The 14,266-nt window shown below is 38.6% G+C and overlaps 1 protein-coding gene across 6 annotated transcripts in view; it reads right to left on the bottom strand.

The window, feature by feature from the left end:
- foxp1b (forkhead box P1b) overlaps positions 1–14,266 on the bottom strand; it is a 551,692-nt gene that overhangs the window by 342,562 nt on the left and 194,864 nt on the right. The window contains exon 1 of one of the 6 annotated variants that reach the window (XM_070895171.1): positions 1,764–1,821. The exons of the other annotated variants lie outside the window; for them this stretch is intronic. The gene's annotated coding sequence lies outside the window, so the exon portion shown is untranslated. Of the gene's footprint in view, positions 1–1,763; positions 1,822–14,266 lie in introns of those variants that run through there. 6 annotated transcript variants of the gene reach the window in all.

Here is a 14,266-nt window from a genome sequence, read left to right as displayed (position 1 = left end):
TAGAACCTGATGCTGGCTGCAAGGCCCACATAGTGTTGGAAACATACCTACGGATGCTTCACCCTGATGAACAAACAGGAACTCCTGAAGGTTGATTTGAACAAATGTCCTTTCTTTTAGCTAGCACTTTAATGGTTAACGCTCACATGACCCATAAAAAAAGCAAAAAATGTATTTGACTATATTATCTTCAAATGTACAGTGTACTTGTAAGATCAAAATTATATATGACATTTGAAAATCTATTAAAATTCACACAAAAAATCCAAGGAAATCGTAGCACATGCGCTAACCCATATTAATGATCTGACTATTACTTGAGTCACAAATCAGCAACTGAGTTTACATTACGCAAATACTGGAGAGTATTGAACTCTGGAACTATTTTAATTATCCAATTCCAATGATTACAATGTAAAAAAAATGCAAAGCTTTTTTTTCTCAAATAGTCTAGCAGCGGTTGTATCATTTATGAAGATATGTGCCTGGGGATTATTAATTAACCTTGGTATTTGCAGAGCATTCCCCTGTTTTCATACTGCATTCGATTTGTTCAGATGAGCTGATTTACAAAATTGATGAGTTTTACAGCTAGAAATACACTTAGGAGAAACACTAGCAGAACAATACAGGAGTGGTTTTGAACATAGGGTTGAAAACTGGTCTGTTTCTCAATTCCATTGGAGTATAGCTGCTGGGTGTGTCTTTTTGTTGACCTTTGCTGTTGGGCATTTAAACATTTACATCTGTAAGTAATTTAAAGCAGTCTAGTTTCTCTGTGGTACGTTGTGCAATGCAATGGTTAACAACAAACCCCCAACCCCCATGAGTGTGAAAGATGAAAGCGATGCAAATAATTATCACAAAGCCATTAAGTACATTTGTTATCGGTTATATGATAAGAATAATCTTTTTCAATTGACAGAATACAATACCATTAATGAATCAATAGTCAGAAACTAGTTTGGTTCATTTCATTTTACAGGGCATTTTCTGAATTAGGCAATGGAAAAACATTGAAGCTGCAAATACAAATACGAAGTGAGTGAGACAGAGGCTGAGTTACCTCCCAGAAAAGAAGAACTGATCAAGACAGGATAAAATGCCCTATGCAAAACAGATAACCTACAGTGCCATTATGCAAAGACTATTTTTATGGATGACTGTCTCCCCAACAACAGGGCAGTAGCAGCTCTGTCAGTTCTCTTCTGTAATATCAGGTTTCCAGACTGTAGTCCTGCTACTCACTGCATCTCAGGCTAACATCTCTAGTGTGCTATTAATATCAATGAAGAGCAGATTCCATTTCCACGTAAGAAAACCTTCATGTTACAGTACAGTCATTTTGCTGAAGAAGCGTAGACACAAGACAATATTAACTGGTGGCTCTAACTGCTTAAGACTGCTGTGCATTATCCTTTTCAAACAGAGTGCACAAAGGGGGCTTTATCACGAACAATAATACAGAAGCGGGATTAAGCAATGGAAAAATAATGAATCAGTTTGGTTTACCCACTTACGTTTTAATGGCTACAAATACAACACTTAATACTTTGGACATATGCTTTGAGGCATTCCTAGAAGCCACCTGCACGCAAGTACATACTGTACTCTCCATTCCCGAGACCATAAACTACAGAGAACTACTCAAGTATGCTTCAGAAACTGCAATCTGTTAGTAGTTTAAAGCTTATGAATATTTTTTCACACTTTTATCCAAATAACAAAAAACGTACTGAAAATATAACTGTAACAGCACTTACCCATTAAGTATCAAGCAAAAAAGCTTTTGATTGTACTGTAATCTCCAGGGACTGTAAGGCTGCTGAGTTTTTAAAAACTAACTCCTTCAATATTCAACATCAACTCCAACAGACTGCAGTATAATGAACGACTGAAAGTATGTGATCTAAACACAACAAAAGCCACTGCCTTGCTCTAGATTAAATATTCAAGAAGAGGCCCCTTTGCATAAACACAAACAGTCAGCAAATGAGCAACTGGCTCAAGTCAGCTGCTTGCTGAGCCATCTACCTACCTGTCCTGGTGAAAAGTAACTGAAGTGTTTGTGATTATCTTTAACGTAAATTAAGCTTTCCTTGGGCAGTAACGTACTGTTTTTTTCCCCTGTCAGATATTCTAGTCACTCTTTGATCCCACTCCCAGCACACCCGTTTCATTTTTATGCGTCCTTTAAATTTTATCAACACATTAAAAAAATGTTTTCTGCGCAGCAGCTCAGTGACCAGAGACATGTGAATGCTACATTCCAGCCAGTGTATCCAAGCAGTCTGGATCAGCCAGTCTGTAAAGCCTAGATTGAAACAAACAAAACAGAAGCAGAGCCCTGAAGAAAATCGACTGCATAGCTTTGGATACTGACTGACACATACTGATGTAAGGAGTCAAAGATGTCATTTTCATGCAAGCTCTACTTGCTAGAAGCAGGGAGAGTGGGACCTCTGGAAAATAAACAGAGTGTACTATTTCAAAGGCAAGGGAGACAGGCATTCCATTGTTGAAGCCAATTATCAGTGGAAAATAATAACAACAGATGGATTCAGAGTTGCTGACTTGTTTCATGCACTTCATTGCTGTCCAACAGATGATGAAATCCTAGAGCCATCTCAAATAGTCAAATAGTCCTCAGTGAAAAGAATCAGACTACAAATAGGGTCATTTTAGCAGATTTGGTTCTGCCATATGTAATCTTTTGAGTGCAAAAAGAGTCTGCTTTCAATGGTGGGCAGCTGCAGCAAATGTCACACAGACAACCAGTTTCATCACTACCCACCATACAAAACAGCCCCCTCCCACTCAAAACCCAAATGCCACAGTGTATGAAGTACCATTAAAGTATTGTTGTTGAAAAAAAAAATTAAGAATGGAAAAAATGAGAATTAATCTGATAAATTAGTTACACTGTTGGCTGCAGAATGACGTCAAACATAATCTACCATAAATGTATGCACTCAGGGCACTTTACATTTACAGTAAATAAGCTAGTTTACAAAGTTTGGGAACATTTATTGGAATATATACATGGATCATTAAGAAAATTTAAGAATTTACCATAGAAAGTACAGGTATATAAAAACTGCTTGGTATTTCCTTTATCTTAAAACTTATGTAACAAATGCAAGAAATGTTTTGACTGAAATTCTTGCCATGACAGCCACATCTAGCAACTGCCACTTCATAATAATTTAAACTGCATAAAGATAGAAGCCAGGTTTGGTCCCATGAGGCTTCAGTCTATAGTAGCTATCCCCACACACTCTTCCCACCCCCTTATCCATCCTACACAGACACTATAAACAACAACCAGGGCTTCTGTACAGTTTTGAGAGAGTCCTGGACAGTCATATTTCATCCAAGGGGTCCAGAGATAAAACTGCAGCGCGTGATACATATCACAAATATGTGGGGCTGGGGATGGGGGAGGAAAGGAGGGGCCCAAGAGTAGTAGAAAACACACACTCTATATTTAATCGACTTTTTTTTCCCTTAAAGCTGCTATATTAGCTGCTCTTGGTGGATTATAAAGGTATTGCGTACAACACAATCTCGCACCCTCTTACACACACACACCCACGTAAACTGTACATTTCACATTAGCAAATTGTTTGAGTAAACTGTGGCTCCATATGGCGTCCCATAAATACAATAATGCTGGTTTGTTGCTGCACCACTTTTAGTACAAGCCAGGCTACGATCTGACAACACTGTTCTAACAAGTGATAGTCTACTGCGTTCCACAAGTTTAAAAAAAAACACAAGTTGAGTTCATAGGAGAAAATTTGGGTTACATACTCCCTGCTATCAGGTTAGTAGAACTGGTCATGGAAATTGCTTTTTTTCCTGTTCAGCCTCTGTGCAAGGGCTAATAACTGAGGTCACATACTTTTTAAAAAAAAGTAAATAATACACTTTTCTAAGTGTTACCAAAATAAATATTTGCTCAAGGGTTCTGTTTGTTAAATGCATTCCGAGGAATACAATGCCACTTTTTATATCTCCATTAGTAAATGGCAGTAAACCATTACTTTGCCACAATTGTTTTACAACAAATGTTCCTTTTAAATGCAAATAAAGTGAGCAAACAGACGTTCTGATCAAAAGCAGCTGATTTTTTTCTCATACAGTACTGATCCCATCAATTACACACTATGCATGAGTGATGAAACGTTTCCCAAACCGTTGTCGTTGGTTGGTCTAATTCCAAAGCTCCTCAAACATGTCTACACTTCGCCTCCAACAGTTGGCTTTAAAACTTCGGTTGTTGTTGTTGTTGAAGAGTCAGTGGGAGAGTCAGTGGTAGAATTCCGTCAAACGCTGAGGCAACCCAGCAATGAAAGATGGTGAGACATTGACAAGTTTCAAATCCTTTAACTGCGAAACAGTACAAAATCTGATAAACTGCGAGGCCCACGAATAATGGATACCTCGCAGTGCATTACAAGACTATAACCTAATCAAGGAGTTCAGGCGATATTATGAACCACGACAGCGAAGATAGAGGTCGCGTGAACCCTGAGATCAGGTTACTAACTTTAGGCTGCCCTACTATCTTATATCATTATACAAGTTATATCATATAAATGAAGAGTATAGAGTGCTACAGTTAAAATGTTTATGATTTTTGAGAGAGCTCCAGGCGTTTCTTGCCTTTTTCACAAGAATTCTAGTGTTGCACTACAGTGGTCAATGATGTGTTCTGTCACATACAAGTATTGTGCTCACTTGTGACATCATTACTGCCGGATGATTTACTAAAAGATAACTTGCAGCAGATTACAGGAAAATATTTAAAAAATCATAACTAACTAAAACACAAGCGTTTTATCACTGTTTCAGGAATCTGTGAAATAAAATAGATCCGTTTAACACTACCTCCAGAACAAAGTGCTGTTTGAACATTTCCACCTTAGTTAGTAAAACTAAGTAAATAGGACAAGCTTGAACACTATCCATTTTGCATTGCAGTATGTACCTAAGATACTTTAATTGCAGGATAGTCATACACCAGTAATAGGCAATTACAATGCTTAATGTACAGGGAATCTTAATTTTTTTTTTAATCTCTCTACCTCCCATCAATTAAACCAGTGCTAATAAAGGCCTGTATGAAGAATCATGAATACTGTTCAGGTGTATGATGCCTTAGAGGGCTCTTATGTCAATCAATAAATTTCACATAATAGGAGCCGGAAGTAGAATGCTGCTGTTCAGATGTTGCCCCATTACCTAATCAGTTGATATGCAAGTGGTTTTGCCAAGAATTGAAGAGGTCTGGCAACAATGAAAAGATCTGAGCACATGCAGCTTTGTTTCATTCAGTTTATGCAAATAATATGGCTATTAGCAGACAATTAACATCCTGAATGCCCATTACTTAAATAAAGATATTTAAACTATACAAATTACAGACCGCATTTTTCCTTCCTTTTTTGTTGCAATCATGTATAATCAACAATCATTTTACTGAATACTAGGTTACAAACAATTATCATAGATACTGAAGAGAAGTATTTTTCTGGAACTTCATTAAGGAATAATCACATTAGCCTATCTTATTTTAATACTATCAGTCATGCATACTTATCCTTTTATTCCTCTCTTCTGTTTACATGCAAAACTGTAACCCATTGCGCACCGTGTCAAATAGATCCAATTTAAATACAATGGATCTGTAAGCTGTAGTAGTTAATGGGTTAAAACAGCAGAGCTGCACAGTTGGCCCATAATTAATCTTTTCTGACATATAGGTAGGAGCTCAAGAAGCCAACTTGTTAAGAACTTTTCAGGACGTTCAAGTTTCTACAGCAGAGATCAGGTATATGCAGCTGAGGTAGCCGAGCCTCTTCACTACGCTCTTCACCCTGGATTCCTGTGAGATACTCACTGAACAAGAACATGGGGGACAGAATAATGAGCTCGTGGCATGAGTATACAAGCTGAATTTTTGTGAAATTGATTTTTGTTGCTTAAACTTGAATTATTTTTCAAGAATGGGGTGAGAACAATATTTTAATGGTTTAGCTTTTTCAGGCCCAAGCTATAGGTTAGAAAAATAATTATTGGTAACTGTGGCATACTGCATCTTTAAAAATCAACCACTGCACTGCAAGAAGTAGATAGTTTGTAATTACATATGGCCACCTTTCACTTGTGCTATATTTAGATAGATGATATTCATTACACCTGGTTGTCAGTACTTTAATGACTCTGAGGTAATGTCTGGCTATCTCCTTTTATATATATAAAAAAAGTTTCCTGTCAAAATAATGGTGAGGCTAATGGTTAAGGGGTAATATATTAGCATGGATAGAGGATTGGCTAACTAACAGAAAACAGAGAGTCAGGATAAATGGGTAATTTTTCGGTTGGCAAACAGTGACTAGCGGGGTGCCGCAGGGATTGGTGCTGGGTCCTCAACTATTTACAATCTATATTAATGACTTGGATTAAGGGACCGAGTGTAATGTAGCCAAATTTGCTGATGATACAAATTTGGGTGGGAGAGCAAATTGTGAGGACATTAAAAAATCTGCAAAGGGATATAGACAGGCTAAGTGAGTGGGCAAACATTTGGCAGATGGAGTATAATGTGGGAAAATGTGAGGTTATCCACTTTGGCAGACAAAATAGAAAAGCAAATAATAATTTAAATGGAGAAAAATTGCAAAGTGCTGCAGTACCTGGGGGTTCTTGTGCATGAAACACAAACAGTTAGTATGCAGGTGACAGCAAGTAATCAGGAAGGCAAATGGAATGTTGGCCTTTATTGCAAGGGGGATAGAGTATAAAAGCAGAGAAGTCCTGCTACAGGGTATTGATGAGGGTATTGATGAGGCCACACCGAGAGTACTGTGTACAGTTTTGGTCTCCGTATTTAAGGAAGGATATACTTGCATTGGAGGCTGTTCTGAGAAGGTTCACTAGGTTGATTCCAGAGATGAGGGGGTGACTTATGAAGATAGGTTGAGTAGCTTGGGTCTATACACATTGGAGTTCAGAAGAATTGAGAGGTGATCTTATCGAAACATATAAGATAATGAGGGAGCTCGATAAGGTGGATGCAGAGAAGATACTTCCATTCAGAAGGGAAACTAAAACTAGGGGACATCGTCTCAGAATAAGGGGCCGCCCATTTAAAATGGAGATGAGGAGGAATTTCTTCTCTCAGAGGGTTGTGAATCTATGGAATTCTCTGCCCCAGAGAGTGGGTCATTGAATATACTTAAGGCAGAGATAGGCAGATTTTTGAGCGATAAGGGAATAAAGGGTTATGGGGAGCAGGCAGGGAAGTGGAGCTGAGTCCATGATCAGATCAGCCATGATTTTATTAAATGGCGGAGCAGGCTTGAGGGGCCAGGTTGCCTACTCCTGCTCCTATTTCTTATGTTCTTATGTTTAAATGGCATTGCAATTTCAGGCGAGGGGCAGATGTGTGGTTGAACTCAAATATCCCCAAGTTGCTGTCCGAGTTGCGCCCTTCCGCCATTAGCTTTGGGAAAACAGCATCTCGCTGACTGGAGCTCACCAGTGAAATGCTTTGAATGGCGTGAAGTTGCTGTATTTGCGTGGTAGATACGAACTAAACTCGCCACAAGAAGTTACATCTTGAACATTTCAGTCCAAGAATCCTTTTAACGACATGATGTTAAGATCTGCCAGCCAACTTTTCTGGCACTGAAATGTTTTTTTTCCTTTCACTGGAAAATTAACTATTCGAAATATGGAGTCTCATTCCTTCAGGTTTTGATTGTTGTTGGGAGATTTTTAAAATTGTAATTTTTTAAAAAACTTTTCCTTTTTGTCTTTTCTCTGTCTTAATCCAATCTCTCTTTCTCTCGCTGTTTCTCTTGCTGTACCTGATTCAGCTTGAATTCACTCGCTCTAGTTTATGCTTACTTCAGTCCTTGCACTATTAATTTCACTATGCTCCCATCTGATTGGTTAAGGAGATACACAGTTGCTTGTCCTGTTCACTCAGGTTCCAGGTGCCCTTCACTACACCATTATCAGCTCACACTTTCAGCAACTTTTCGCGCAAAAAATGGAAAAAACCTAAACGTGTAACTAACGGCAAAAGCTGATTCACGCCTACAGGTCCAATGCAAATTTCTTTTAACCATCGTATACTTAGGTGGAATATTTTGTCGACCAAAGAAATTCAGAAATAATTTCCTTTAAAACCCAAATGTTGTCAGCATGCAATCTGTTGAATAAGAACAATGACAGCAATGGACAGATGACACCCACCTAACTTTTACCATGAATGTGAACCATTTTAATATCTATCTTCTCTGACCACTGCAATACTTCAATAGACTATTTCTCTTACCTGTCAGGGCCATTGGGGGTAATTTTCCAAGTCTAATGATCACACCCACATTCGTTCGATATGCAGCCCCAACAGAGGAGGTTCCTCAATGCCAGAGTGCACTTGGAAAATACTTTCATGATTCCTTCCTTGCAAATAAAAGACATTATTGGTAACTAGTCTTTAAATTCAAGGATACTCATCCCATTAAGAGATGGGGAGGGGAGGTAATTTATAGGGGAGTAATTTTCACCTTCACCACCTGGTTTTCAAGGGGATGAAGTATGGCCAGGAAATCCATTCTGTGGTGAAGGTGAAAGTTTACCTTATTCTTTTAAAATATGAGTTGTAGTACATTGCAACCTTTCCAAGAAGGACATTTTTGCTATCAACAAAATGACACGATATAGTTCTTCACAAGATACACACTAGTGAATTTTTAAATAATTTTACAAAAAAATATATAGAAAGGTTAACCATCAGTCTTGAGTGCGTTACATAGCTGTAACAGATTGAAGGGTTGAGATGATGTCATAAACCGTGGCAATGAAGGTAAATTGGTTAATTAAAGTTAAAGTAAAGACTGCATCATCAGGATTTTTAAGCGATCAGTCATTGATAGCTCCGAAACAGGCTATGCTACCTAAAGCCAGCAATCTGTGTAATCAGCCAAATCATTGAAACTGACGAAAACTTCGGCACTTCCACAGTAAGTACGCTGTTAAATTCCCCAGTAAAAGTTAGACCCAAATGGATTTTGACAGTATTGCTGCTTAAAAAAAAATGTTATGGGCCTGAAAGACTAATTTTAATTCTGTGCCGTGTGAAATTTATCCATTTCAATAAAAATTACAATTTTTAAGAAACATTTCAAATTGTTCATTTTTAGTTCAGCTTTGTTTTTTCCCATGTGAGAACCCCAATCTTTATTTGGTGCTGTCTAACATTTTTTTTAAAGTTAAAATTTTAAGAGCTTACCCACTTCCTTTTTCACTGGCTGTAAGAATTCTGCCTTTTGATTGACATCACAGCAGTTTGCACAAGGTAATCCCCATTAGCTTCCGTTGGCTTGAATTGAAGATCAGAAACCCGAAGTTCGAGACACAAGGATCTCGAAATCCTTGTGCAAAGTGTATTTTCGGGCCAGCAGCAAACGCCTTCGCTTCGCTGCTGGCTGCCAATTACAGGCCAATTTTTTTCCCTGTCAACTTGCCCTTTTCCTTTTTTTCTATTTTCTACTCCTTTCATGAAAGTATTAACCTATGTTACAGCAGGATTTTGTGGGTGCAAGGTATACCTCACAAAGTAATCATTCTTCATGTACGAGTACAGACCTTTTAAATCGAAGAAGCCAAGTTATATCCCGTTCTTGCATGACATTCACAGATAGGTCTCCATGATAGCAACTAGGAGCAGGAACGCTGGCTGACTTTGCCCCTCCCCAGCCTAGGGCTAACTGAGGCCAATTACAGCACCTCACCTGCCATCCTGGCTGGGATGAGTTAACTCTGCACAATCTGGAGATCAAGGCTAGGACCTTCGAGGCCCGTGTTGTTCAGTACCACACCCAGCAGTGCATTTACCCACTAAGCCAGAGGGAGCGATTAGGTATCCTTGGTAAAGCTTATTTCAATGTAATTTTCCATTGGCCATAGCTGACAATCACAATGGAAAAGCTGTATTAATTAATTTTAGTTTACAGATTGATAAGATAGATTTTAAAAGATTAAATGCAAGAATAAACCTTTTAAGAGTCTTTAAACTATGCTTAATATAAATAACAAGCTCTTAATAATCTAAAATTCAGCTTATTGATGCCAACAACAGAGAACTCGGCCAAGTTTAATATTGGTGTACACTAGCAGGAACTAGCCTTTGGGGAGTTTTGTGACAGAAGATGGTTGTGGTAGGAAGAATGTTTGTAGTTTTGATAAAAAAACAAATACTGCAACTACATTGAAAATATGGAGAAAACTGGGCAGTGGCTTCCCCGCACCCCACCCTGTCAGGCTTGCAAATTATTTTACAAACAATACCCCTGTATCTATCTATTGAGGAATCCCTCGGTACACAGCAGAGGTATTTATTTTACCATATCAGAATTAAAAGTGCAATTCAAAATGGCCACGGTATGGTGGTCCACTGCATTGAAACATCACTTAGCAGCGCCACCAACTGGATTGTATTCCTGATCTCAGTCGGCTGTGTTAACTGTGCCAAGCTGCGACAGGAACTGAAATAACATCCCCAGGTTACTCTCATGCAACAGCTGGTACCCAGCTCACAGAGACTAGACACAGATTACTCTGTAGATTCTTTGAATGTAGTTGATATTTGGTCTGGGGAGATCGGGGAATGAAGGGCACAATTGCCTAGCATTGTATTTTTTAAAAGTAGTATCAAACACAAAACTGCACCAAGGTCTGCCACTAGTGTGTCCTTGTGGATCTATGATTCCAGAATAAAGGAATCAGATTTAAAATTATAAAAGCAGAGAGCAGAGAGCTGGCTCACGGACATGGGCGTTCCAGAATCAGAACAAAACAAGCACCAATCAATATAAATGCCACTTTTGGCAATGTTGCGTGAGTACAACACTAAAAATGGCATTCTTTTTATACTGGTAAGCACTTTCTAGTATCTTTTACAGATAACATAAATACTGCACTATGTTAAAGCATGCTTTTAAACTACCCTTTTAGACACCGATACAAATAACCAGATGTAAATCCCAATCAATACCAGAATGCCATCAGCAGGATGAAAATGCTAAATGCAGCCCGATTATTAACATTTGGAGCACATTTAGGAAAATTAACACCACAAATAATAAGTGGATTAGCAAGTAAGAATAAGTCATATCAAGTGACAGTGGTACTATATGTTGTATTAATCTTCTGTGCTGCTATCCAATGCAAACTCTTTTTTTTTCTTATTGGAATGGAATTGGGTTCTGTAGACTATTAATACCAGTTTTAACAGGGTTGCAGTTAAACTCCATTTTAGAATTAAATTTACACTTTCAGAACTAGGATTTCTTTATAGTCACTTTTACCTGCACTAAACCACCAGTGATTTAGATTTATCTGTTATTTACACATTTACAATGAGAAAATATTGGAATGGACATTTAATTACCCTAAAAATAATTGTATTTCAACATTTTTTTCACATGCACAACTAGGGTGCAGATTGCAAGCATGTGACTGTTACAGCAACACGTTGTGGCATTTTGATTTGCACAGACCTGCTGCAGCTGTTCTGCTCAATGCTACAAATAAAACTCACCCCTAAAGTTACAATTTTGACAGCTGACTAGAATGTGGTCAACAATAATTGCAGAATTCAATGCAGCAAAATTTGATATAGCAAAGCAAACATGGATGTTTTAGTTGGGTGTAACATGCATTTTTTTTCTTGCAGGGTATGGATTTAAAGTAAACATCTGTTCACCACAGCCACAATAGAGTGCATTCATTTTCGATCCAAATTTAAATTAACAAGTTTTGGAAACAATCTTTTACAGTTTGGAAAATGTAGGCTAACCTTTCCAAGGTTTCCAAAACCCTTTCATTCCAGCTAAATTGAGGTTGATTAAGTTACCATTCTAAAGAAGGCAAAATTTCCTGACTTTCCTGACTTTAAGAATCCTCTCATTTGGCAGCAGCACAGAAATTCCACAATGAAACAGTGCACAATGTCCAGGCCTCTACTGACAGAATCACAGACCATTCCTAACTCTGGATTCTAGTTCACCATTGCTGGGACCTATTTCAATTGCATTTTGCATTTGAGTATGGGGCAAGTAAGTAATTACCCCTTCCAGCATCACATACAGCAATTCTGATAGGCAATGGGTATGATAATGAAGGCATACAGCAGTTGTCCTGCTTATTGGCTATTTTTGGCTTTTGTGTCATCCCCTCTGTGGTTGAATGCAAAAGGTACTTCTTTCGTTAAAAAATTTGATTTATTTAGTACCTTATCAGCTCTCTCAGAAATATCCCAAAGCACTTCGAAGTGTCATAACTGCTGTGATGCAGACAAACAAATCAGCCATATTGTGCACAGCAAGATTCCATAACAGCAAAAAGATGGATCAGATCATCTGTTTTGGTGCTACTTAAGAGAGGAATATTAGCCAGGACACTGCGAGAACTCCTGGTACTATGGAATCTTTAACATCCACCTGAACCAGCAGCATGTTGGTTTGAGATCTAATTTGAAGAATGTTACCTCAGGCAATGGCGCACTTCCACAATACTGCATTGGAGCGCCGGCCTTGAAGTGCTCAAGTCTCAGAGTGGGGCCTGAATCTCCTGACTGAGACGCAATAATGTTATCAACTCAACCTGGCAGGCACTCTCTATTGTTCAAAAGAGTGACTTAAATTATTGATATCAGTCACCAGCTGATTTATTTTATTTTTAAAGAAATAAGGTGAGAAATTCCAGCTGCACTGTTGGTCTTGTCGGTTGTGGCCTTACCATGACCCTGTCCCAGGGATAAGACCATTTATACATTAGAGCCAGGCACTACTGGGACATCTACCACATGGACTCAGCAGGATTTCAGAGCAGAAACTTGGCACTTTAACAGGGAGCGGGGGAAACACACTGGTCCCGCTGCTACAAGACCAAATTTTCATTGCTGCTGCTTTCTCACTGGTAGGTGCATTTTTAAATTGCAAGTAATCTTTCTGGAATCAATTTTCATTTGAATATGGTCTTGTGGGAAATTTCACACGAACGTGTGTACGCTAAGTAGACCTGCTTCATGCATGCATATTTACCACTGGGTATATATGAGGCATTATTGCCAGATTTCCAGGGAAAACTAGGATCCAACCAGACACATCATAGAAGGGATATCAGGATGTGATGATGGGCAGAGGCGCCCATCCCCTCCATTGGAAATTCTTGGTGCAATAAGTAAAGGGCGGACACTTCGCTCTAAGTCAGCTGGACTTCTGTCCCATTAAAGACTGGACTTTCTACGCTACAATGAAAATGGACTGACACAATATTAACACCTGATTTAATTTGGCCTCAACTCATTTGTGATGTTTTTCTTTGGGTGGGCAGACTAGAGAGTGCTGACACCAGGTCTCCTTCAAATCACAATACAAACTTCTTAGCATCAATGTTCTGAGAGTGAAAGAATTAGTCATGATTGAAATAGCACTTCAGTTCTAATGCTATGCACAAATGTCAACTGGCCACAGAATAACTTGGCGCTGGCACCCCATAGGAAACTAGTTGCATAGCATTTGCAGTGCCTGAACAATGATGAAGCTATGATGGTGTGATATCAAGCACTGTAAAAAGCTGCCTCCCCACCAAATTGTTGCAGTTTAGTCCAGGGTTGCCTGTCACTCAAACCAGCCTGCAGGAAGTTGTATCAATTCCCACGCTGGCCACTAGAAGGCATGTCTTGTCAGAAAAAAATGTTCCCACTCAACAGGGATTCTGAAAGCAGTCCTCCATCCCCACACTGACAATCAATGAGTAGCACAGAACATGGCATGGGGTAATTTGTATTGCAAATCATTCTTCTGGCTGAAAATGACTGTGGCAATGAACTATTTTCCATAAAGTGGTATACAGTGCAAACACATTCATATACCTTTAACACCATGAGTAGAAAAGGGGAGAACTGCTCATAGCTAGTTGATAATTGGTTCCCATTATGTGTACTTGTACAAAGATGAAATAATTGGGCTTGCTTTACTGCAACACAAAAGTAAATTTCACTAGCAATTGTATGCTTAGTAAAAATTCCAATCAAATTTCAAACTTCCCCATTCTGTTTTTCCACAAGCAAGAGTAAACAAACAAAGGTGGGTTCTCACATGGTTATACATGTAGATTGCACAACATCAGAGGTTGAATGTGGCACATTATTTCCCTTGAACTTAAGATCAGATTAAAAAAATAT

The sequence above is a fragment of the Pristiophorus japonicus genome, chromosome 12, assembly GCF_044704955.1.
Source record: "Pristiophorus japonicus isolate sPriJap1 chromosome 12, sPriJap1.hap1, whole genome shotgun sequence".
Classification (NCBI taxonomy): domain Eukaryota; kingdom Metazoa; phylum Chordata; class Chondrichthyes; family Pristiophoridae; genus Pristiophorus; species Pristiophorus japonicus.
Note: the sequence above shows the minus strand (reverse complement) of the source record. Positions and strands in the feature narration are given on the sequence as shown.